The sequence below is a fragment of the Pan paniscus genome, chromosome 5 (assembly GCF_029289425.2).
Source record: "Pan paniscus chromosome 5, NHGRI_mPanPan1-v2.0_pri, whole genome shotgun sequence".
Lineage (NCBI taxonomy): Eukaryota > Metazoa > Chordata > Mammalia > Primates > Hominidae > Pan > Pan paniscus.
The window spans coordinates 62,327,181-62,354,224 of record NC_073254.2 but is presented as its reverse complement, the minus strand read 5'-3'; positions in this window follow the sequence as shown (position 1 = coordinate 62,354,224).

The following is a 27,044-nucleotide window of genomic DNA, read 5'->3' as shown; positions in this document are numbered from 1 at the left end:
TTTCTCACCTTCTAAATTTTCATTTGTATGGAACTTGTTTTAGTTTTCTTAACATCAGCAGGTTTATTATTTATTCCACCCACAGAAATTCTGACTCAGATGGCTGGTGGAGTGTAGCCTTGTTACTTGTGTTCAGATTTCTTATTGCTTTTTGTTTTATTCCTTAGTTTATCCTTATTAGAATCTCTCCAAAATAATTGATAATTTATGTTGGTCAAGTAGCATTCCATTATCTGTGGTAAAAAATGCTTTATTAATTATACCACATAGGTTTCAGCATGTGCAAAGTCTTCTGAAAGTATCATAAATGATAGTTGTTTGGGAGATGTGATAACTTTTATTTCCATTAATGTTTACATTTCTGCCTCATTCTCAGCTGAGATTGTTACTTATATTTTTATCCACTTGAATCTTGAAGTTAAGGTAAGCTGAATATATCTAATTGTCTTTCATACACATTACTTTGTTCTACAGAAGAAATTTATTAATGGAGTAAGGTGAATATGATAAACTCAAATCAGATTTTCTTCTTATGTCTGCCCCTGAATCCAAAATTGGGGGTGCCTGCTATAAAATCAAGTATGTTTATGAAAACCTTCCCTCTCCTATAATTGCTGGAGTATTCATTCAGAGCTCTCACTTGCTATATAATTTCTAACCAAACACTTTCCAGGGAATGTACAACAAGGAAGTACATGGACAACACTCAAATTCAAATGTCCATAGATGGTAGAATTTTACCACTCTTTAGCTTACAAGCTCAATCAACTGAAACGTTTCAGAAATGTTTGCGTTTGGGGTTTGGGTTTGAGATGAAACAAATGACATCCTTAAACATGTTATTGTTAGTCTTCAAGGTACATATGTGTACCTTGATATAGAACTATTTATAGTTACAGTTTGCTAAAAAATTATTATAATGAAATTAACTTTGGGATGTAGATGTTAAAGTACCAGCTTGTAAAAAGAATGTTTAATGCCAATCATTTGTATGTTTAATACCTGTGTGCTCAGTGTAGTGTCATCTTTACTAGATGATTTACTTCACAATGTTTTCATTCCTGTTCCCCAAATGAAAATAAGTAGTCTATTAACTAATTTACAGCTCTTAGTTTTGGATACTATTGCAGAGACACAGGAGCACTTTTAACTCAAACACTATGGCTTACCATAGTTTTGCGGTGGTATGAAATTGAGTTAGCACTGCAATGCAATATTGAAAAAATCAGAATGCAATAAAGAAATGCAGATATCACCTGTGACTACTTCATGTACTACCCAGACTCCTCATTTATTGTTTGAACCCAAGGGTTAGTTTTTTATCTTGCCAAAAGGACATGATCAGGAAGTCAGTGTGATACCATCTTGCTGCAGTGCAGAAGTTTTAAGAAGCAAGATACTTTTTAATGATGTACTATTACAGGATAGAAGTTATCCCCCACATGAAACTACGTATTCGCAGAAACTTTGTGTCATCAATGTGTATCTGTTCTTACTAGTCTGGAGGGAAACAAATAAGATTTCCAGTTTTCTGCTGATCCAACACCATTTCCCATAGGCAGCACAATACACCAGCACACAGTTAGCAGCACTTTGGGACAAAACTGTTGAAAGGAAAGAAACAGTGACTATTCTGAAAACATGTAAAGCAACACTGATCATAAGTAATTTTTGTTAGGTGGGACAATACTATATAATATGATTTCTTGTGTCTAAATTTTCTCTAAAAGATTATTTGGGCTGGGTCCAGAAGGCTCCAATTTCCCTAAGCAACCTTGATCATCAATGTTGTCATGCTTCAGCTTTTGGCAGTTTTGATTCATTACCAATTATTAATATCATTATTTAAATATGAATATTGTCCCTTCCCATTATGAAAAGCTATTACAAACATATATGGATTTATATAAAGGTTGATGACTATATGCTTTTTTATATTAGAAAATCATGTGAAAACAAAATTAATCTGATGAATGCTGTTAATTATTTTAACTTTTTTATTAGGTATAAAATGTTCATAAAATTATTCTCTCTATAACTTACCAAGATTTATTAGCTTGTGTAATTTTTATAATCAGAGGAGTCTGGTTTTCTAATTAAAGTTTTGTCAAAGAAAATGAATGTGTGGCTCTTTCCTTCCTTGGAAGCATACTGTAAAAATGCCAAAAATGCAATCCAGGTTTTCTCTCCTCCTCTATGTGGTATGCAAACGAAATTGTATGCAGCCAACACACCTGGATCTGGGGCTATTTTCAATTCCCACTATCGGCCTGAGGTAGGGTGATGCACTGGTGGAAAAAGCCTTTATGCATATCTGAATACCATTAGAACAAGTTAAAACCAGGAAGTTCATGTAATTAGCTGATTATACTGGGGTCCTAATCATGCTTTCTTAAAAGTCACTTTTCCTGTCTACTTTCAATTTGAGAGAAAGTGCTAACATGATGTCCCAAACATTATCAGCTTTCCTCCAGGAAGAGCTGTCAAGTCTCTGAGCCTCATAAGCCTTAATTATTCCATTTCAAATGCCAAATGAAAAACATTATTATTACTGATAATATAATCTCTGAATCTCAAAACCCTGATATCCTAGGAAATAATGACAAGAACAATCAGGGGAAAAGACAAGCACTAAATCACAAACAATGTCACTGCCCTTGCCAAATTTCCTAAAAAATGACAACCAAAAAAGAAAATATTATCAGAAATAGCTATTATTTGAAACTTTTATTCTCCAAAGAGCCTACCTTACCAATTTGCTGGAAGCAACTTGTATGGGATAAATTAAAAGAGTGACAAGCAAGAAAACTACCTCCAAAAATATCAACTTCAGCGCCATGTTTCACTGTCATTTCACTCCTTTGATCTTGAAAGCTTACCAGTTCCCTTAGAGATCCCTGTCAAGATGCAAAGGTCTCTGGAAAAAGTAATATGGTAGGTCCATAGTTGTGAATACTAACAGCTCAGTTATCATTTATTCATTAACAACTTAGCAGGGATTAGCAAAAATGGGAGCTGGCTTTTTTCCTCTGAGGGATGATTTGTTATGCTCTAATTGGAAAAAAAAAAGAAAAGAAAAGAAAATTTAGGATGAGAAAAATTTTACTTCCTCCTTATTTTACCAAAACCCAGAATTCCTTAAAAAAAAAAAAAGTCAATCAAATGTACATAATTTTAACACAAGGGTCACATGTCTCAAAATACCCAAAACTGCATGGTAATGCCACAACTGGATGTCAGGTAGATATTTTACTATAAATAACACTATTCAAGCTATTATTTACTATTACCTGCCATATCTAAGCATGGAACTGTTCATATGGGCTTATAACCTCAGTTTATAACCTCTGAGCCTGTGCATCATGCCTTATACATTAAATAGTCCACAGATCACCAACAGTCTAGGTATGAATGCTAATCTAGGCTAAACTAGGCTCTCTGCATCCTAATAATTCAGGATGAATGGAATGTTTGCCATAGAAAGGAGGTAGCTGTATCTTCCTTCTGTATTGTACAGCAATTCCTTCTGTATTGCACAGCAATCAGCCTGCAGCTGAATTTCTATGTCTAGTTGAGGGCAAGCTGCTTCCAGAGTGTCACTGATGAGCTGGAGCATGTTCAAACAGGATGACCAGTGTAATGAGGTGTCTGGAGATCGTGTCATCTGAGCAATTGTTGAAAGGGCAGGCAATTTTCTTTTCTTGTATTTTTTTTTCTATAAGGCAGGAGTCCTCAGGGGAACAAGTGAGCTCTCTTCAAATATTTGAGGAACTGCTTTGTGAAAAATGAGTGAGATTTATTCTGATTAGACTAAAAAGTAGGCATAGATATCAGATCAATGCAGGGAGGAACTTTTTTATTGTACATGATTGCTGTACAATACAAAAGGGAATAAAAGTGGCCTACTGGACCAAAAGGACCTTGATAATTGCCATTTGGTAAACTGGCCGTTACAGTTTATTGAAATATGAATCTAATAGTAAAGAGAAAACCAGTAAATATCCATGTCATCTCAAAAGGATGTGATGAGGACTACACATTACTAAAAATTCAAGTCAGGGTGGGACAGAAAATGAACATATAAGCAATATGCCCATATAGTCAGACTTTCAGAAAGCATTTTAGATAATATTATCAAAATCTTACTTGCAAATTGCTCAGGCTATACATGCTCCCATGGTTGAAAGGCTGACAGTATCAACAAATGAATAGAAATGAATCTTGCTGAAGGAAGGTGTCATCTGCAGCCCCTGGAGTCAAACATTGTTTTACATCTTCATTATTGATTCAGAACAACTGATAAATGAAATCTGCAACTGATAATAAAGCAGGCAATGTCTCCAAACCTCACAGGAGAGGAAAATCAAAAAACACAAGCATAAAGATGTTAAAGATGCAAGCATTAGAGGGAACACAAATGAATTTGGCTCAGAAACACACTGGGAAATTTACCAGAAACTCGGATTTGGAGGTGCAGTTAGGAGAAACACACACAAAAAAAATAGTTAGGCTAACAGAGCTGAACGAAGATATGAGAAAGCAAGCTGAGAGTGCATTTGTAATATTTATAAGAAATAAATAGGACAATGCTATTTGGGGTGACTTGCAGTATAAAACTGAGAGATGAAAATAGTTTTTAGATACCACTAAAATGGAGAGGGCTGGCCATTTTTAATCCCAGAAGAGTTTGAGACAAACTGGGAAGATCAATAGTGAGAGAAAAGGTTGGAAGCAGTTAGGTTAATACACATACAAAAATAGGCTGTGGCTCAGGAAAAATAGAGCAGTGACACACAGTGGCGATGCAAGTCAGGAGGAAAATAATAAATCTCAACCAGTGAGCCCAAGATATTCAGCACTTGTTCAGCCTGTTGGGTTCTCATGGTGACCGGTGCTTGAAAAAGCAACTGACAGCATTTCTCAAGGCAGAGAACAAGTGCCATTATCCCACTACTATGAAAACTACAGGAGATAGAAGGGCATGCTATTTGGTATAAACAAGCGTTTCTGAATTTTCAGGTGCAGAGCCTTTCTTCAAAGGCCAATGCAGAAATCAAACATTTACAGTAGATGAGCACAACAGCTCTGAGCCCAGGAGCCTATCCCTCAGCCTCCCTGGATAATTTTGAAAACCAATGGTAAGTGAAAGGGCAGAAGATCTCTTTTGTTATCTCCTTTGTTTCAAGCACCTCTAAGTGGCTGAAGACAACAGTTAGGCTTGTCTACAAAATGAATGAATTCAATTAATGACATCTCAGGCTCCTTCCTTCCTTCTCTGGTCACAGTAGGTATGGGCTCTGCAAATTTAGCAAATGAAAATCATGATATCCTAACTGGTACTAACTGAACTATGCCAGAAAACCAGACATTCTTCCTAGGTCAGCTTCCACTTGCTCTCCAATATTTATTGCCCAGCCTTCTATCCAAGCTGCAAACATCTAGATTCTGCTTGCACACATCTTATAGTGGGAGGCTGACTCCCTTGTGAGGCAACACATTCTGTCTTTAGACAATTCTTAGTAAGTTCCTCCCTGCATTGATCTGATATCTAAGTCTACTTTTTAGTCTAATCAGAATAAAACTCACTCATTTTTCACAAAGCAGTTCCTCAAATACTTGAAGAGAGCTCACTTGTTCCCCTGAAGACTCTTGCCTTATCGAAAAAGAAAATACAAGAGAAGAAAATTTCCTGCCCTTTCAACAATTATTCAGACGACACGATCTCCAGACAGCTCATTATGCTGGTTATCCTGTTTGAACATGCTCTTGCTCATCAGTGACACTCTGGAAGCAGCTTGCCCTGAACTGGTCGCAGAACTTCAGCTGCAGGCTGATTGCTGTACAATACAGAAGGAACATTTATTACCTCCTTCTTGCAGCCTAAGGTCATATTAGCTGTCTCTGCAGCCACATCACACTGTTGCCACAAGCAGGATACAGTCATCACACAAACAGAGGATTATTACTTCTCAGCCACTCTTCTGCTATCTTCTTACTGAGTAGACATCGAGAACTCAGTCCTTTGTGATGTACTAATATGAAACAGGAAAGGGAAAGCCCTAGGTGGCCATGATATAGTTAGTGCCTACGTTTCCAAGAAACCAACACCAGCGCAGGAGAGAAGTTATTTTTTGCCAGCTTCCCTGACTCGAACCCTATGTAACATCCTCCAAAAATTTGATCCAAAAGCAATTTCGGTGTCCACTGCTCTATCACGAGTGACTCATTTATTTACTCAGGCAGCCAATGTTTATTGGTATCCCCATCTATTCTTTCATATTTGGGGATTTAATTCCTAATTTGGACAACACTTTACAATTTCTAGGCTGTGGAAGAGAATGAGCACTAGACAAATCCCACCTTCCTTCTATTTTTATTTACAAAATTTTGTTTACAAAATTGCAGGGCATTCAACCAGTTCTCTCTAAAGCAGTACTGTATGCTCCCCTTCCTTCACAGGAACAATTATTACTCATCATACCTGCTGCATCTAAAACATAAAAGGTATATTCTAAAGTGTTTTGCCCTAGATACCAGAAGTCATTTTCCATCTCACCTGTGAAGAGCTTCTCCTTGCCCATGATGCCATTGGCTTTCTGGAAGACAAGTTAGTCTTCTGAGTCTCCCAAACCTCTGTGCATATCCTAACTGTGTAATTTTCAAGCCATGGAATGTTTGGCAAGTTGCCTAACTTCTCTGAGCTTCTTGTCCTCACAGATAAAAATACGTTTTATCATATTCAAGTGGCCAAAAGTCATTATATGTTTACTTCTTTCTTTTCTTCTTCTACCTGGAATTTTCTGAGTGTGGTTCAACCAGGTGACATACAGGTGTCCTCATTACAGTCTTTACAGCTGAAAGGCACTAGCTATTATGGAATTTCAGGTGTTTCCTTCACAGCCCTTAAGCCCCTCCTGACCCCATGGGCTGTAGAACATGGAGAAACACTTTAGCCACCAGAAGGCCAGCCTCCAGGACTACTCATTCTTTTCCAAGTCTAGGATGCTGCCATGTTGAAATGTTTCTTCAGTCTTTCATTCAGTCATCCACATGCATCAATGATTACTTGAGCAATTAGTCCATGATAGGCTCCAGGATAAGCACAGGAGATATGAACACTCTGTGCCAAACAGTGTATATTTTAGCAGGTGAAGACCAACGTGGTTTTGAAAAGTGCTAAATGAAATAATATGTTATTTGTTTAGATTAGAAGGAGATTTAAACATACAGATAAAAAAGTTTTATGCTCAAACTTCCATAACACATAACTGTGATGCCCTAAGCACTATATTTCTTCTCCCAAGTCCCTGGTAGTGCTGGACATCTGGAGTTTTCATTCTCAGCCATTTCCCACAGTGATTTGCATCTTAAAGTTTTGTCTTCCTTAGGGCCCTTTCATTCTTTGGTTCCTCCTTCCTAGAGAGCCATAATTTATCCCTGTCCCATGTCCTCCAAATTCACCTGCAAAAGAACCTTCTGGCTACCAGGCTCCACCCATGTCAGAAGGCAATTAGAGGTTATATACAAAGTCCATACAAAATATGAAAGAGCACAAAGGAAAGAATATTTGCTTCTTAGTGAGTGGAAGTAGAGTGTGAGAATGAGAACGATGTCATAGAAAACATTTGTAAAGTAGATCACAAACTGTGAGGAGAGAGAGACCTATTTGCCTTATTTGCCATTGTTCTTGGAGCATAAACGGATCAATCAAGTGTTCAGATGCTAAAGAAGATTGAGACATAAAATTTGTCTACATTTTCAGACAAAGAGAAAACAAAAAAAAAAAAACTCCGTGTCTTACCCAGAAGACACAGAGTTCATGACTCTTCTCAAATGAAAGGTCAGGGAAATTTGCTGCATTCAGAGTCTAGTTAGAATAAATTTTGTGAAGCCCCTGACACTAATCCCACATAGCTTTACACCCCACTACCTTGGCCTTTGGCAGAGAGGACTATCTCAAGAGTTACAGTTTTGTTCGGTGAGCTTAGATTTAAAAGTTAAGACATTATGTGGTCTTAAGGATGCTTCCCTCAGGCTATAATGGAATCTAGCGGGCCGTCATCTGTCACTCAAAGTAAAGCAAATTATTACTTGGATTTCAGTTGTCCTTGCATGCATCTTTTGTTCTCACCGACACCAAGTTTGAAGTAGAGCTCAGCACATCTTTCCATTTCTGAGAAGAGAAAAAAAAAAAAAAATCTGCTCACATCCAGAATGTTAGTGAACATAGGGATTACAGGAAGATTTAGGAATGGAAATGAAAAGGTTTTATGAAGAAAGTTTCTTTTTTAAAACTTTTTATTTCCATAGGTTTTTGGGGAACAGGTGGTATTTGGTTATGTAAGTAAGTTCTTTAGTGGTGATTTGTGAAATTTTGGTGCACCCATCACCCAAGCAGTATACACTGCACCCAATTTGCGGTCTTTTATGTTCAAACTTTCATAGCAAATAACTGTGATGCCCTCAGTAATGTGTTTCTCCTCCCAAGTCCCTGTTAGTGCTGGACACATAGAGTTTTCTTTCTCAGCCATTTCCCACGGTGGTTCCCATCTAAAAGTCTTGTCTTCTTAAGCGCTCTTTCGATCTTTTGCTCCTCCTTCCTAGTGAGCTATAATTTATCCCTGTGCCTTGTCCTCCAAATTCACCTGTTCTTGCTCAAGCCCAGATGTAAAAAAGAATCTTCTGGCTACCAAGGCCCACCCACCTTAGAAGGCAACTGAAGGTTATACATAATACTCACAAGAAATGTATATTTACTTCATCACATGTTACTAAACAGCATTGAAAGTTTGACAAAACTTTCTTCTTTCAGTATTTCTCATTTCCACATTTCCGATTTTCATTATTTTACACCATGGAGCTTGAAATTTGAAATATTTGGATTTATTTCAAATCTTATATCTACTTCTCACCTACTTGAATGTGACCTTGAGAAAGGTATTTAACCTTTTTTTTTAATTTTTTTTCCCAAGACAGAGTCTTACTCTGTTGCCCAGTCTGGAGTACAGTGGTGCCATCTCGGCTCACTGCAACCTCCGCCTGCTGGGTTCAAGCAGCCTCAGCCTCCAGAGTAGCTGGGACTACAGGCATGTGCCATCACGCCCAGCTAATTTTTGTATTTTTAGTAGAGACCAGGTTTCACCATGTTGGCCAGGCTGATCTCGAAATCCTGACTTCATGATCCACCTGCCTCGGCCGCCCACAGTCCTGGGATTACAGGCATGAGCCACCACACCCGGCCGTATTTAACCTCTTAATGTCTTGGTTTCCTAACCTCTTTAAAGTGTAAATGTATTGATTCTATGAATGTTGTTGAGAGATTACTGTCTACTATTTGTGCATTTATTCATTCATGAAATAATTATTTTATATATTCATATGAGTGCTTATCGGTTTGTATGACATAATTAATATAAAACTCTTAATATAGAGTTTATTATGTTGAGTAAGCCATTACCATTATTACTACTATTCTTTTCATTTTTGAGAAAAAGCCTATAAAAATTTCCACTACTTCGAAAATGTATTCCTCCTGATCTTTGAACTTGTATTCATTCAGCAATTGCCTTCTGTTTCTCCATCCATTTATTCCTGCCTCAACTTTGAGGAAACCAGGTATGTTGGGCTTTTTGACTACTTGAAGCTATTACTCATCTCATATTTTCAAAGAATTGGAAGATAATGACCTTCATTTAACATCATCACTGTATTAATTGTAGAGCACTCTTTCTTCAGTACCTTAAAAGCATAAGCCAAATGTCCTGTTATCACTGAGTTGGGGATGTATGGGAGTTGAGGTATCTTGATCAAGTTCCAAATTGGCTAATTTTATTGTCCATCAATAGAATGAAGAAGTAAAATATGTTACCAGTTTTTATTTATTTAAATTTTATTTTATTTATTTTATTTTATTTATTTATTTATTTTATTTAAATAACTCTTAAAAATTCAGTTTGCATTTTCCTTTCTTTCAACTTAATCTTCTCATTATACTCATCAAGTCAACCCAGATGATGTTGGATAAAACAGAATTAGCTTTCCCTACAGATTGAAGCCCAGATAGCAAATCCCTGAAATAAATAAAGTATTGTGGTTTTAAACCACTAAGTTTTAGGGTGGTTGTTATGCAGTAATAGATAACCAGAACACTACTATACTGTAATATCTGAAATCATGAAAGGCAGAGTATCAGGACTGGAAAACACTCTGGAAGCTAGCAACAGAAATCTTTTTATCTTTCATAAATGACCTTAGTAGACTAAAAGAAGTAAAATGACTTGCCTATGGTCAAAGAGATAGAATTTACACAACTAGAACATACATAATTTGCCTTTCCTTTCCATTATTTAGGGCTTCTTCCTGGGCTGTCTTTATTTTTTATGTCCTCCTTTTTTTCTGGAATAATTTTAACTTATTTGAAATATTTTTCTTTCTAAAATAATTCATGACTTATTTTGATTCACATTAAACATTTATAAAGGGATAATATACTTGGTATATTTATTTTACATTTTTTTAACCTAAGTGATGCATAGTTACAACTTGTTCTCCATCACCTATATCAAAGCCAAAACTTGTAAAAGGAAGCTTTTTTTTACACAGTTTCAAGGCATTACTTTTTCACCCTTAAGGTGGAGACATGAAGCTGAATATTCCCGAGCAGGAATTTATGACAAAGAGGAAATGCCCCACCAGAGAGTGAAAAGCTCTTTCCAGGCTAGTTGAAGTGTAGAGACAGGCAAAGGTAGAAGTGTAGAGGAAACGTGTCCCAGCTTCCCTTCATTGTGCCAAAATCCCAGTTATAGAAAGCCATTTTATATACGTTAGGGAAAAACTGAAAGCAAAGGAGTTTTTCCTTTGTTCTACCTTGAAACCTTGGGAAGAGCATGCTGGGATAATAGGCTCAAAGTCAACGTGGAGCACTTTAGCACAATGAAGCGGCTAGGGAAAATGACCAGAAATAAATGCTTCTCTTCACAACCTTCATAGAGAGTGCAGGGACAAAGAACCTGCTGAACTTTCAGAATGGAACCAAGAGACACTGAAGGAGCCAGTAGATTGATGGGACCTGGAAATCAGGCCCAAATGACATAGAGAATTCACTACTCATAACAATAGGTAGGACCACAGCCTTCAGCAATCTGTGTCAGATGGGACAATTTGTACCTCAACAGTCACCAGTGCAAGGGCCAAACCATACCATCCAACCCATAGCAAAGACCCTAGAGGATCCAGAGAAGACTGAATGAATCTGAAAACTCCTCCACTCTCCCCTTCATGTATTTAGAAGCCTTATTGCCAGAAAAGAGAAAGGGAATCATCTGAAAGATGAGTATTTAACTAAAAAAAAAACGTATTATCTCAAAAACTATTTAAACCAACACTGATAGGGAGTTCCATTTACTGATCGTTTGACTGAAATAGGCTGTATCAACCAGAAGAGACTGATACACCAAGCCCAAGTGTTCTGCTTTAGAGTGAGGCACCAACTCATGAAGAAGACTGGCAAAAATAAAAGACCACACTGCAGATCAGCATAGTGGTTTGCCTCTTATTCCTCATGAAAACTAAAAACAAACAAGCCATTTAAGGTATAAAGATGGCATATGCCCACAACAGCAAATATGACCAGACACACAACAACAGCAGATAAGAGATGTCAACAAAGTGTCGGAAACTTGAAAGCAGATGGACGTTTAGTGACTGATCTAGAAGACTAAATAAGGCCGAAAACTAAGACTACAAGGAAGCAACTACTGAGAAGCACACCAATTTTCACCACAGAATACAAGAAAGTTTCACAGATTGAATAAGCAGGTTATCTGGAAGCTGGTAGTATGGGTGGATCTAAAAGCAAGAGTTAAATTACTCACCCACATCCAGTCATCCTCCATAGACCAGCATGGGGCCAGTGGAAGATGAAACAGATGAGGGGCCTAAGTTCACAAGACTCCACATAGGGTTTAGATGCTTTTTGTCTTGTGGGAAAGAAGGCCATTGGATGTGGGAACAACTAGAAGAGTGGGAATAGATGAAAAGATGAAAAAGAGAGGACTGTGGGGAAGTCATGAGGACTGAAAGGAACACAGAAGAGGGGAGCATGGAGATTCATGAAAGACACCCTCCAAGGACCTATTTGACAAGGTCCTGTATACTTGTGTGTGGGAAAAATAAGGTATAAGATAGATATACCAGGAACAATCCCCAGGCTTTTGATGTTGCAGTGTTTCAAATCACTGGTTGAGCATCCCTAATCCAAAAATTCAAAATCTGAAATGTTTCAAAATCCTAGACTTTTTGAGCGCCAACGTGATGCTCAAAGGAAATGCTCATTGGAACATTTTGGATTTGAGATCTTCTAATTAGGATACTCAACTGGTAAGTATAATGCAAATATTCCAAAATTTGAAAAAATCCAAAATCTTAAACACTTCTTCTCCCAAGCATTTTGAATAAGGGATATGCAACCTGTATTAGCTTGAACCACGTGGTAAAATAATATATTAAACCTCCACTGGCTCCGGTGATAAACTGTCTTAGGTAGATGGAAGGAGCTCACTAAACCCAAACCCTGTAGCTGCCACACAGACCCTGGCCCACCCCATTACAAAGTGGAAGGAAAGGAATAGGACTAAAGAGCAAACAACTCCAAGTTCAAAACCTTGAGTTCAGTTCTTTTGACAAATCCCCAGAAGGTTGCTAACATCTTCCCCTGCAGATCAGAAAGAAAAGTCTCTGATCCTATAATTGTACTATTAAAGTTAGGATAGTGGAGTAGTTAAATACAAACACAGAGATTGGAATCCCTAAACTTGGTTTTAATCCCTGCCCCGATACTACCTAGTTATTCATTTATTTACCCAGCAAATATTTAATGAGCATCTACTATGCGCCAAGCATTGTTCTAGGCACTCAGAATGCATCAGTGAAAAGATAGACAAGGTTCCTGCTCTCATCAATCTTACATTCAAAGAGAGACAACTAATGAGGAAATATATTTTGAAGAAAAAACAGTTATAATTATCGTTAGAATGGAAATAGAGTAGTGTGAAAGGGAAACTTAGAAAGAAGCCAGAAAAGTCCTCTTTGTGAAGATGACAATTGACCTGACCCCTGAGGAAGCCAGTCACACAAAGTATCCGTGAAGAGAAGAGAGTGGCAGGAAGAGAGAATAACAGGGGCAAAGGTGGTGATGCAGGAAAATCATGAGGAAGGCCAGCATTTCTAGAGTCCAGTGAGCAAAAGAAAAGTGGTGTGAGAAATATTGGAGAACAAGGTACCTGAAGAACTTGAATATTTTTCTAAATACAGTGAAAGTCCATTAAGGGTTTTACGTTCATGGTTGACAGGCTCTTTTAAAAAAAATATATCAAATGATTTTTTTAAAATATCAATTGGTTAAAGAAGGAGTTTCCAACAAAGGAAAATGAGAAGAAATGAACAGTGAGATGCATGGAAAACTTGGAGAGTCAGGTGTCAAAAGACAAAGCCAAGAGAAGAAAGAGAAAAAAGTGACTCTCTGGGTATAATGCAAATTAAAATCTTGAATGGAATAAGAAGAGAAACACATGCATTAAATTCTGAAAGATGGGAGTCATTGGCAAATATGAAAATAGCATCTTGAGTGGAGTGGGAGAAGGCAGCCAGACTGCGGGGGCTTGAAGTGAGCTTGAAGAATGACTGGGAAATGAGGAAGTGGAGACAATGAGGGGAGACAACCCTTTCAAAATGTTTTGCCTTGGCCAAGAGCCAAGAGATGAGGTGGTAGCTCAAGGCGCTGTAGAATCCTGGAGTGAAGGAAAAAGAATGTCAAGTTGTATGCTAGTGGGAACTTCCAGTTGAGAGGGAGAGGGCGATGATGATCAAAAAGAGATGTAGACCTTAAAAATATTCAATAAAAAAATAAGAAAAAGAATGGAAGAGGGTGTGTGACTGCAGCTGCACAATGTTGAGAAGAGAATGGACTTGGGGTATTTCATACATTGTAAAGGTGGGGGGAAAGACTGAGAACATATATATGTGCATGTATAAATATGTAAATGTGAATCTGGCTCAAAATATAAGGAAGTTTTTCTGTATTTCTTTACATTTCTCAATGAAGAATGTACAAAAAGAGATGGAAGAGGGGAAAGTTTGAGGAGAGAGAAGAAACTATTAAGTAGACTTTTTTAAAAGTGGGAAAGTGCATAAGGCAGGTACCAATCTTATCTCACAGCATTGTTGTACAGCAAATGTAACTTTCTATACTCTTTTATAATGGAGCTTAATCTGCAAAACTCCACTAGGTGATGGAAGCTTAATGTTAGGCAATTTGGGAGCTTACTCTTTTCTTAAAGATTATATTTGATTTCTAGTATTGGCTGGGGGCTTAAATAGTGCCTGGGCATGAGGGTTGTGACCTAGTGGTTATCAAAACCACCCCAGCATCCACCAAGATGACTTTGTTCCTATTCTGTCTTGACTCTTGAACTCACAGAGATCATCTTAAAGTTGTCCCTGGTCTCCAGCTACAAAGCCCTTTCAAGGCCACTTTACCCTTAACTAACTTCGTTCCACTATGAAACATGAGATTGTTCCACTGCCAGAAGTAAGGATTTTAGAAGTATTAATGTCAAGGATTGGGAAGAAGGACAGAAAAAAGGTCATTTGATGTGTGGATATTAAAGAACTGATAGTTCAGGCTGTTAACTGGCTCATTTATATGGATATTACAGTTATCATAAATGATGACAGAACTAGAGATAGGAAGACAAAAAGTCAGGAGTCAAAGTCTTACAGGAAAGATTGCAGGACAGGAGGCCAGTAGTCAGCAGCAAGGTTAAGAAAAAATGATAGAAGAGTTGAAAGCACCAAGTTTCAAAGGACCTGCATTTTTGTTTTGGGGTTTTTGTTTATTTGTTCTGAGATAGGAAAGAAGAGACATGGTTTGGAAGCAACAATTGAGAGCCAGGGATATGCCTACACCATTTTCTGGCCTTGAGTTTTATGAGATGTGAGAGAAAAACAGGGTCTTTATTTGAGAGAGCCATGAGAGAAGCCTCATCATCAAAGGAAACTCAGGTTAGAGAAAAGGCAAAGATGTAGAGGGAGCATTCAGAGAACCATTTGAAGATACAGAGAAATCAGCAAATCACAGTGGAGAGAGGAAACCAGAGGTTGGATGAGTCTAGAAGTTGCACAGAGTAGAGGAAGATGAGCATCCAGTGTTCTATGGTTTGAATGTTCATGTCCCTCCAAAATGCATATGTTGAAACCTAGCCCTCAAGGTGGTAGAATTAAGAGGTGGGGCCTTTGAAAGGCTATTAGGTCATGAGAGCTCCTGCTCAAAAGGGATTAGTGCTCTTATAAAAGAAGCTTATTGTCCCCTTGCACCATGTGAGGACACAGTGAGAAGATGGCATCTATGAGGAAGAAGGTCCTCACCACACACTGAATCTGCCAGTGCCTTCATTTTGGACTTCCCAGCCTCCAGAACTGTGAGCAATAAACTTCTGTTGCTTATAAGCAACAATGTCTAAGATATTCTGTGACAGTAGCCCAAATGGACAAAGATACAGTTGATAAAAGATGACAGGGAAGGCATGGGTATATGACCATCCGAGATTTCTTCAACTCCCTGATCCTGAATTACTTCTGTGTAAATTACTTTACTATGAAAATTACTTCTGTGCATATACTTTTCATTACACATAGAGTAATAAAATGTATATGTACATAGAGTAGATGTAAAAATTAAAGGAAAGTACTGGGAAATATTTATATGCTCAAGCCTGTAAAGAAGGGCATAGAATCAAATATGGACACCCCAATCACCAAAATCAGAACAATCTAAGAAAAATGTTAAGATAGAATAAATGTTAAATCTCAGACGTCCAAGGGTGTGGACTTTCAGAGGGAAGAGTGGACAGGAAGAGCTTTGATATATACTGTCCGAAGGCTCCTGAAAGGTGGAAACTTACCTGGGTCTAGAAGCCTAGGTGGAATTAGTGCAGAGAGAAGAGAGAATTTTCCAGGTACACCAATCTTTAAATTTTTTTTAATTCCCTTGTCGCTCCCCTTTGAGGAATAATGCTAAGCCTTCAGGCTCTCTTACATGTGATTCTTTCCCCTGAATATCTTGGAATGATGCTCCCTTTTATCATCCCCACGTTTTCTCAGGATCTACTCTCCAGATCTAATTAGTTCGGCACTTCAAAGCCAAAGAGGCTTCTCTCTGTGCTTTTTCAATATATTAACATCAACAAGAAAAGTTATCTTTCACATATCATCTTTTCATCATACCCCTCATTTTATGTTTTCTTTTTCTCTTTAGATTTTCATTTTCTATTAATGCATTCATAGAGTTTGATGCTGTGTTTATTATAAAAGGCAGGTGGTACCAAATTATAAAACAACAGGGGCTATACAGGAAGAAATAAAAATCTTTTAATATTCTTTTCAGAACTTGAGAGTCTTTTCATTTTTCTCTTTTTATAGCACATAATTAAAAATAACTGCCTCCTGTTTAGAGCTCACTATGTGCTACCCACTGGCCTAAATACTTTCTATATCTTATCTCAGTTAATCTTCTCATAAACCCCAATGAGGCAAATACTACCTGTATCTCTATGTCCCCGATAAGAAATTGAGGTTAGGTTCAGATAGGTTAACTAACTTGCCCAAGATCACAAACCTAGGAAAGGGTGGAGCTGAGGCTTGAATCAAGAGCTTAACCATGACCATTTAGTGTCACTACTTGTTGTGAAATATGAGCCCCTCTTTGACACCTATGAGTAAGTGAATCTAGCCACAGGCCCTTGAATCTATAGACAACCAACATCAATTTTCCAGATCTTCAAGGCTCTGTATTGCAGGCCACGGAAGACAACTAGAATGATTGAAGGATTCATTGAGGAAAGTTCATGAAGAAGCCACTGGTCTTTTGAATACAAGCTGCAAGATGTCACTCAAACAATTGCCACAAAGATAAAAAGCTTTGGCCTCTCTCATAATTTATCTAACTCTGAAGCTAGTTGGAAGGAAACATCTAAAATTAAAATTATAAAGAAAATTTGAGGAGGAACATTTGCACTCTGCATCTGAAATCATGCTGTCAAAGGCATTGCTGTTGTAGCATTAGGCTCATTCTTATTAGCAAAATTTAAAAAAAAATCTAGCTATAACAAGCCCCAAAACTTTTGGATCTCCTGTCTGGCAGGCAATTTTGCTTTCTTAAGCATTTTGATAAGTCATCTTTGCTCTCCTGCCAAAAAGCCTCTGCTGAGAACACCCCGTTATTAGTACAAATCTAAGGAGCTATCACCCTGTCCTATTTTCAATTGAACTTGACCTTGGAGAGATATTAAAAATGACTTGTTTAGAAGAGAGAAGAAGAGAATTACTTCATTCTCCTGCCTCTGTCAGCTCTTCCTAATCAGAGGAATTTCACACCAAGAGGAACCTGTGACATAATGAATTACTAAAGTGTGAAATCTACCAGAGGAGGTGTGCTGCTGCTCTACAATGATGGGGCTGAAAATGTACTACTGTAAACAGATTTTTATAAGACATCCCTTGTCATTTTGCCAGGTGAGATGAAGTAATTTCCCCATCACTGAATCTTTAGATTTGGACTTAGGAGGAAAGCAAGAAAATGCTTGGTTCTATTTTTAAGAAAAAATTGTTATTATAGTTCACCTTCAATTTGATCTTCAAATTTTATAAATGATGTTACTTACATTTTACAATAAAAGAACAAGAACGTATCAATTTTACCAGCGAGAGATCATTTTAAATTTAACAAGAACTCATATTTTTTTAATTCGGGATTCTTCAAAGTGTGTTCAAGTCCCCTCTGGGGAGAGCTGGATGTTTCTGATCATCTTTTGGGATCCTCCACATTTCACATGCATCAGCCCCACTTCAAACTCATTTTCTTTTGCTTCGTCACCAAGGGCAATGTCTCATAGTCACTGACTTGATTTTCTTCTTTATTTAGCACATCTAGTCAGTCCTCTGCTCCCCTCAATTATTTTAAAGGTGTCTCATTCTGTCTTAGTCCATTTGTGCTGCTATAACAGAATGCCACAGACTGGGTAATTTATAAAGAATAGAGATTTATTTTTCCACTGTTCTAGAGGTTGAGAAGTCCAAGATCAAGGCACCAGCAGGTTCAGTTGTCTGGTGAGGGCTCTCTGCTTTCAAGATGGCACCTTGTTATTGCATCCTCGAGAGGGAAGGAACGCTGTGTCCTCACACAGGGAAAAGCAGAAGGGTAAGCTAGCCAAATGCTGTGAGAAGCTTCTTTCATAAAAGCCTTAATCCCATTTATGAGGAAGGAGCTCTCATGGTCTAATCACCTCTTAAAGGCCTCATTCGCATCACATTGGCCAGTAAGTTGCAACACCTGAATTTTGGAAGGGACAGTCAAACCATAGTACATGCCTACCCTTTCACTCCCATTTCCATTACTACCACCCTTCTGGTGCTGGTCTGTGCAATGACCTTTATATGAGGGAAATCTGGCCCTCCCAGCCTGTAGTCGGTTCCCAATACCATCAGAATAAAGTGCCAATGCTTCAAAATCACTTACAAAGCCCATGGTCTGGCCAAAAGTTCCATCCTCAGCTTGATCTCCTAACTTCTGCTTCTCCCAAATTCTGTCCCCATCTTCAACAGTTATGAACTGCTTCTAGTTATTCTTCCTTGCTGAGTGGCCAGTCACTATGTTCTCTCTCACTGCTGCATCCCCCACCCCTTCACCTCACCCCTCCATCCCTTGCCTGGTTTCCCCAGTTGCTGTCACCCCATAGGTCTGGTTCGAAGCTGCTCCTGTAGCGTCTGTAGTCCCCCATAATAGGACATTTCCATGTTATCCTATTGCAGACTTGCTTATTTCTCCACACAGAGGAAAATACATGAGTTTTTGTGATGTTTGTTTGTTTTTTCATTACATTTATTCCTAAAGCCTGGCTCAGTGCCAGATTCATAGCAATCACACAATATGTCAAATAAATAGATAGAGTAAAATTCATTATCTAACATGTACCTAAAATGTTATTACCTGCTAGTTTTCTCTCAACATTGCTTGGTGTTTGTTTTAGGCAAAATAATGGTCTCAAATATCTCCATGTCTTAACCTCCAGAACCTATGAATAACTAACATTGCAGATGGAATTAAGCTTGATAATCAGCTAACCTTAAAATAAAAAGACTATTCTGGATTACCCAGGTGGGCCCAATTTAATCACAAGGGAATTGAATGGGAAAGAGGGAGACAGGAGGATCAGGATGAGAGATATGACATCATAAAAAAGACTACACCAGCCATTGCTGGCTTTGAAGATGGAGGAAGGGAATGATGAGCCAAGAACTGTGATCAGCCTCTAAAGCTGGAAAGTCAAGAAAATGAATTTCCCCCTAGAGCCTCTAAAAAGGAATGAACCCCTGCTAGCACCTTGATTTTAGCCAAGTGACTATTGACCATCTCAGACTGTTGACCTCCAGAACTGTAAGTTTAAAAAGAAATATATTGTTTTAAGCTACTGTGAAAGTTGTCAGAATTAAGAAGGAGTCACTAATATTAAGAAAATGGTGACAGGCTGGGCGCAGTGGCTCATGCCTGTAATCCTAGCACTTTGGGATGTCAAAAAAGGCAGATTATCTGAGCTCAGGAGTTCAAGACCAGTCTGGGCAACATGGCAAAACCCCATCTCTACTAAAAATACAAAAAAAAAAATAGCTGGGCGTGCTGGCATATGCCTGTATTCCCAGCTACTCAAGAGGCTGGAGTGGGAGAATCACCTGAGCTGGGGAGGCAGAGGTTGCAGTGAGCTGGGATCATGTCACTGCACTCCAGCCTGGGTAGCAAAGCAAGATTATGTCTCAAAGAAAGAAAGAAAATGGTGACAGATAGAGCTGAGGAAGGCCATGAAGAGAGGGTTCTCATGCCTGTATATCTGATTAAAAAAAAAAAAATCAGGCACTACAAAAACTAACAATTTGCATAAAGGCCTTCCACAAAAAATACTTCTGCAAAGAAATCTGCCCAGTAACTCCCTGTCCAGCCTTGGACTGGCATCACGTTTGTTATTGATCTTTGTAGACAAGGATAATTGCTTCAAAACAATTATGTAATTCTTCTCATTTTTAATTTTAAAAACTATCAAGCAAGTGCACTGGCTTACACCTGTATTCCCAGCACTTTGAGAGGCCGAGATGAACAGATCACTTGAGGTGAGGAGTTCAATACCAGCCTGGCCAACATGTTGAAGCCCCATTTTTACTAAAAAGTAGAAAAATTAGCCAGGCATGATGGCACACGCCTGTAATCCTAGCTACTAGGGAGGCTGAGGCAGGAGAATAGCTTGAGCCTAGGAAGCAGAGGTTACAGTGAGTAGGGATAATGCCACTGCACTCCAGCTTGGGAGACAGAGTGAGACTTTGTCTCAATAAATAAATAAATAAATAAATAAATAAATATAAAGTAAAAACTTTCATCTTCCTTTACCTCCCTGAATATGCACATAGGTTACTATGACATGTGTATTCTCATTACAATGCTCTATTCCCAAACAAATATATTTTCTTTTAGAGATTCTCTCTCTGTTATTTAGGTTGACACTAAGTTTGTGGCGATTTGCTACAGCACCAATGGGAACCTAACACAGTCTTCCATCAAATTTTCATCTTGGGTTAAGTTCTTTTTATGTAGAAATGTTTAGCAACTTCCCCAATCTGGGGTAATGCTTCTTCATAGAGGGGTGTGTGTGTCTGTGTGTGTGTGTTGTGTGTGTTGGAGTGGGGCATAGAAGGTGAATAGACATCAGATCACCCCAAAAGTTCTTCCAAAATCTACCATCTTAAATAAGGCAGTGATAGAACGGTGTATCAGGAAAGAATTGGAGAATATTTTTCAAAATATTCAAGTCTCCCTCTACACACAAACATACACAACAGAGGACCACTGCTCTAGAATCTGTGACTGTTGACCTTCTAGTCCTTGAACCAATACAGTTTCCTCCATTCAGAGAAAAAAGTGTCTGACAGTTCTCATAAGGATACTCAGGAATGAAGCCCAAAGCCAGGATGGGAAAGAAAGGAGTCCTATTTCCAGGTTTGGGGGTGGGGGGAAAGAGCACGGTGAACTAAAATGGCACAAACTACTTTGGAAAACAGTATGAATGCAAGAGATGATGTGCTCTTTCTATTTTAATAAACTACATTCCACCAACAAAAGATTTAAAAAGACTTCAAGGCTGATGGAAATTCAAACATTCCTAGAAATGGCAACTGCTTACTCACTTAAAACCGGCTGTCAGGACTGAACTGGTTGGGGCCCTCAGAGACCAGAGTTCAAAATAATCATTTTGTAGATGAGGAAATCGACATTGAGAGGGGGACTTGTCCTAGTCACACATGTTTGTGGCGATGACAATTTTAATTCCGGTTTCAGTGCCTTCTCTCCCTACCCCACTTTCTCTATAATCACAGGTATGGGGCAATACATGCAAGCCTCACCTTCAAATGATGTGATTTTGATCCCTAAAATAAACCCTGAACTTCCAAACCTGCACCATCAGAAAGCTGGCTGAGAACCCTCTACAGCTTTCAGGAAGTGCACACTCTCCAGTGACTACTTCAGATTTAGTAGTAGACAATAAAGAGCCAAAAAGGATGTCTAAAAGACACCACTGGAGCCCAAAGAATCTAAATGGTAAGGGATTCCTTCCAGTGGGAAGAACCAGCACTACCAGATAGAGCTGATTAAGGAATTTACTTCACTGCTTGGGTTGGGAAGTATCAAAACACCTGCTGAGTTGGATTTGCTAGATGCCATAGCTCTCTGTGATTCAGTACATCCCTTTCTGCACTTTTCTGAGTGGAAGTCTTCATGGTAATTACCCAGTTCCCATCGTCACCATTGTCTATTGTGTGGAGTTGGGGATGTGGGGTAATAGACCATAGGGTGACTCACCCAAACCTGATAGAAATGACTCACGTCACCCTGAACTTCTGGGCCCTCCTAATGCAATTTACCAGATGAGACTTTGTAGTTGTCTTTCTTGATGGGAATGGAGCAGTTGCCGAAGTGTGTTCTGTCAGTGAGAAGAAGGGTGCACATAGGTATTTGGCTGGAAGAGAGATAAGCCATGGCAGAGACTGCTATATGTCTCTCATTCTCTCCTTCTGTCTCATAATAATTAAACTTCATGTTCTAGCCATGGGATAACATGCCCCTCAACAGAATAAAGACCACTTTTCTTAATCTTTGTCATAATTAGATGTGGCCATGTGACTAAGTTCTAGCTATAGAATTGTGAAATAAAATGATGTATGAGACAATGAAACTTCCAAGTTATGTCCTTAGAACAGACATGCTTTTTCTCCTTTCCACCCTCCTGCTCTCTGGATTGTGGAAACAATGGGAGGAGCTGGAGAAAACCACCTTGATCATTGAGATGGATGCTACACATTGAGAATGGCAGAGCAACAGGTGGAAAGAGCCTGGATCCCTGATGAGTGAATACATTCATCATAATAGCACTAGACCACTTACCAGAGAAACAAACTTCTGACTTATTCCAACCACTATCATTCGCAGTTTCTATTTTAGATATTGTGAGGGGATTGTGAAACAAGTTGATGACTGTACTTGCAGGCCTGTGATGTTGGTTTATAATTAAGAGTTAAGCAAAATAACAAAAACTATAATATGATTAAGTTCCAAAATATCTTATAAACTGGATTCATGAACTTTTTATTTAGAGTCATGGCCCCTTCTAACAGCGATAAAACAAATAGAAATACAATCATTATTTAGATATGTAGATCAAGAAAGTGGAAAAAGAACAAGCCAAACACTTAAATAATGATGGACCCACAATCAGAATTTTTAGAATTTAGTGCTACTGATCACAACCTCATTTCTTCTAATAGCAGCTTCATCCTGAGATGGTCAAGAAGACATTATGGCCCGGCGCGGTGGCTCACGCCTGTAATCCCAGCACTTTGGGAGGCCGAGGCAGGTGGATCACGAGGTCAGGAGATCCAGACCACGGTGAAACCCCATCTCTACTAAAAATACAAAAAATTAGCCGGGCGCGGTGGCGGGCGCCTGTAGTCCCAGCTACTCAGGAGGCTGAGGCAGGAGAATGGCGTGAACCCGGGAGGCGGAGCTTGCAGTGAGCCGAGATCGCGCCACTGCACTCCAGCCTGGGCGACAGAGCGAGACTCCGTCTCAGAAAAAAAAAGACATTATATACTTTTTATCTTTACTGTGATATTTGCAGTTGCACACTACAATGACTAATACCAAATTCAATCATTAAATGCAATGATATTAATTTAAATGTTAGCTTTAACTTCTTATGGCATCACTTCTAAAAATTTGTCATACAAATAATCACACGTGAAAAACTGCAAAAACATTATAAACAACTTAAATGTCCATCAATAGTAAACTAGTTGATATGGTCTGGCTCCGTGGCCCTACCCAAATCTCATCTTGAATTGATCTTGAATGATAATCTGAATTTAATCCCCATGTGTCATGGGTGGAACCAGGTGAAGATAATTGAGCCATGGGGGCAGTTACCCCCATGCCATTGTTCTCATGATAGTCAGTGAGTTCTCACAAGATCTGATGGCTTTATAAAGGGCTCCTCTCCCTTCACTCTGCACTTCTCTCTCCTGCCAGCTTGTGAAGAAGGATATATTTGCTTCCCCTTCTGCCATGACTGTAAGTTTCCTGAGACCCCCCCACCAGCCATGCAGAACTGTGAGTTAATCAAACCTCTCAGTTCTTTACAAAGAAATAGCCAATTTCAAGAAATTTCTTTATAGCAGTGTGAAAATGGACTAATACACTGGTTGAACAAATTATAATATATTCTTATAATTAACAACTATACAATGGATAAAAAGAATGAGGATATTGTATGTATGAATATAATCACCAGGCTAAAATGTTAATTGCAAAAAAAAAAGCAAGAATTGTTTTAGAAATTTAGTCTATTTACCAAAGGGTAAACAAATTATGTAAATGAATTATACAAATCAATCTAGTAATATGGATTGGCTTTGTGCTGGGAAAATGAGTGGAGAAGGGACAGAAGCGGTTAGGAAACTTTTCACTCTAGATCCTGATGTACCTTTGGGAAATCTCAATCATGTGAATCTATTACCTATTCAAAAAGTAAATCACATTTAAACCATAAGGATATTGTGCAGCCTGTATTGGACGGAATTTAATGTACTTCACAGTGATTACCCCAGTTGGTTTGAAATGCCAAGGGAGTAGGAGGTATCTTTATCCCTCTTTTGTAGATCATGAAGATCAGGCATGGAAGGGTAGAGCACTTGGTTCTGAATCAAGACCAAGAGTGAACCCAAACAAATACATATGGGACTCAGTGTTTGTTTGGTGAAACAATATGGCTCAGTGAGTACAATCCAGGCTCTGACAGCAAATGGCTGGATAGAAACCCAGCTCTGTCAATTACAAAACAAGTTCTTAATTAAATCTCATTTTTTTCATCTATAAAATGAGTGATAACAATAGTATCTACTTCATACACATAGGGTCAGTAAAGACTGGATTAAATAAGTATTGTTGCATTTCCAGCATGTACTAAGAACTTAATAAATAACAGATATTATTTATCCCCCTCATTATATTTTAACAACTACTTAAAAAGTCTTGAACTAGTATTAAGGTTAATATTTTCACTGGTGCCAACAAATAAAATAAACAAAACAACAACCACTGTGTCATGTGTTCAACAAAACCATCTCATTTTCCACTTGGCCACACAGGAAGACTCATTTTTCCATACCTTGTTATAGTTGGGCTGGGACATATGGCAGTTTTGGCTAATGGAGAGTAGGTGGAAGTGACAGATAAAACATTCTGGCATGACTTACAAAATCTCACCGTTTAAGTCTCCATTGTCACTTCCCCCTTTTGTAGCAATCTTGGAGACTGCATGCAGAAGATGAAGATGTCACAAAATGGAAGGAGCCTGACCCTGTAGGACTGTGTGCACAGAGTCCCTCTGCCCATTGGTATTGGATTGTGATGCAAGTAAGCAATAAACTTCTTTTTTTTTTCTGTAGAGATGAGGTCTTGCTATGTTGCCCAGGCTGGTCTTGAATACCTGGGTTCAAGCGATCCTCTGGCCTTGGCCCTCCAAAGTGCTGGGAAGCACCTCTAGCAATAAATCTTGAAGCAACTCAGATTAGGGGTTGACTTGGTGTTTTTCATTTGATTGATTGGTGGTATTGGTAGAGCATAGCAGAGCCTTTGTTTTACATGGCTTTGTGAAATAGTGCTACCTGTCAGTAGCAATATGTTAAAAGGTTTCAAATGTTTTCACCTCTTGAGAGTGAAGAGACACTCATACTCTCATGAGTAACTCTCTTCCATGTTTTCTGTTTTGTTTCTTTCCCAGCTGGCCATAATATGGGATTGAGATGTTTGCTATGGTGCTGGGTTTATAAGACAGTGTGTCCCTCTAAATTTCTGGGGCCTTTGTTGCAATATGCACAGATTGCCTTAAATACTTACAGCCAGTGGGGAAAACCAGCTCTTCTAACTAGAAAATGTTACCTGCTAAGATGAAGGCATAAAGATAACAATAGAATATTTATTGGTTATTCCAGTTTTTAGAGGGTGAACTTCAGATATTTCCTTTTGCTTAGACAAGGAAATAAGTAACATGCTTCACAGAGATATCCTGAGTTTCTTGGATAGCTCCCAGTGCTGCCAAATGTTTAGAAATATTCCCAACTACTGAGCATTTTTACCTAAACCTTGTGGTTTTAGAAAAGTCCACACAAATCAAAGTTATGGGCAAATGGAGAATTACTGAATTGTGTAATTTGGCTGATCCCTTTAACGTAAGGCACCCTTATTTTAGTTCTGTCAAAGCCTCTCATTTATTACCCACTGTGTTGCTGAATCTTTAAATTTAAAATAAACAATACCAACAAAACCAGAATGACTCAGAATGCCAATGCAGTATATTTTCTTTATTGAAAAAAAAAAGTGCACTTGAATAACACAGCTGTGACTTAAAAAGAAAAGAGAGAAATTATTTTAAATGTGTGGATAAAGGGAAACTGACAGAGATAAAAAGAACCTAACCCATTTTTTCCTAGTGCAATAGTCAAGTGTGTCCTTCAGTTTAACACACAACTGGGCTAGAGAGAATGAGTCAGAAACTGTAACATTTTCTGAGTGTTCTCATAGAGAGTACTTACAAATGCTGTATGCAGGTTGACTTGACAAATTATGCTTCTACAAGTTTCCCAGACAATATTAAAAGTTCTAACCATCTACAGGAAGAAATAATTGGTGGTTTCAAGGACATTTTTATGACAATAAATACATCAAGAAGTTCAGTTGCTATCACAATGAATGAAAAGCTTAAGCGATTCTTTGCCTTCCCATTGCTTAGAATATCCTTTCCATCTTGGGTCACTATTTTACAAAAACCTGTGAAGATTGAAGAGGGAGTAGCTGATATATGTTACATACTCATGATTAAACTTCGATAACACTTCAGTTGGCATTGGCCGTGTATTTTCTCAAGTTTAAAAGCCAAATACAGATAATACTCTAAATTCTTTTCTGCATTTCAAAAAATATATTGGAGTTTGCCATTCATTTCTGAAGCCCTGGTGAACAGGTAAGAGGTTTCTTGGCCTCAGAATATAGGTTCATATTTCTTACCACAGTCATCATCATTACTATGACTGTCTGCATCCAGATTATAGGGACTAGCAGATTTGTTCCTGCCCTCTTTAAAAGAACAACATTTTTGAGGTGCAACATATCCACTGATTTTTAGCATCTATTCAACAGGTTTTTATACCTATTCATAGAGAGCAGAACAATATAGATACTCTATAATCTCTGAACCATATTCTCGGAGGCCAGATTCATCTACTTATTTACACTATTTATTTAGGAATACTGGGGTGGGCATGGGGGTTGTTCGATATTTTACCAAGCAGCAAGTTGAATGCTTGCTTTAGGGAACTTTAGTTAGATCTTAGAGATG